This window comes from Verticillium alfalfae, genomic scaffold (genome assembly GCF_000150825.1).
Source record: "Verticillium alfalfae VaMs.102 supercont1.6 genomic scaffold, whole genome shotgun sequence".
Classification (NCBI taxonomy): domain Eukaryota; kingdom Fungi; phylum Ascomycota; class Sordariomycetes; order Glomerellales; family Plectosphaerellaceae; genus Verticillium; species Verticillium alfalfae.
This window is the reverse complement of record NW_003315033.1, coordinates 1,727,908-1,728,575: the sequence shown is the minus strand read 5'-3', so window position 1 is coordinate 1,728,575 and position 668 is coordinate 1,727,908.

Below are 668 nucleotides of genomic sequence, written 5' to 3'. Positions count from 1 at the left end.
CGTCTATTGCGACCAGCCTTATCGATCTGTACTGTCTTCGGAGGGGTGGCAGAGCTGCCTTCGAGCGATAATACGACGAGCACGGGGAGTTCCAGCTACAGAGCCCCGATTACCTACCTTCTCCGAACATCAGAGTCACGCGGGAAAGGAAATAACCAGACCTTGCTCTGCTCGCAGTCGGAGCCGCATCATTTATGGCCAGCCGCGCAGAGGGAAATCTTGTATGAACGACTTTTTCTGAGGTCTTGGCTTTCGAATTTCGCCCCCAACGTTGGAGATGCGCGACCTCTCCTACAGAAATTTGTCTCGGTAGACGGTTCCGTTTGGCACACTGGTGTCATGAGTGTCATGAATTATTTCTTCCTTGCTTCGCCAATCTCAATACAAATGTCTACAGAGCCCATTTCAGGCGGCCAATGTAGCTATGGGGTTGATACCATTTTCGATAAGGGGTGCGTTATGAAGCGAAACTCCAGCAGAAACGACATGTAGCATGGATATCAGCCAATTCCACCCAACGCCCTCGCAGAACACCCTTCGCTATCATACTGCGTATACATCCCGTTACTGGTATTGGAACTTCTGGTCACCTACGCCCGGGCGCTTGACCCCGTCGTCGACATATCCCGGCAGCGCCTCATCGGCACCGGCCGCACCTCCGGCGCCGG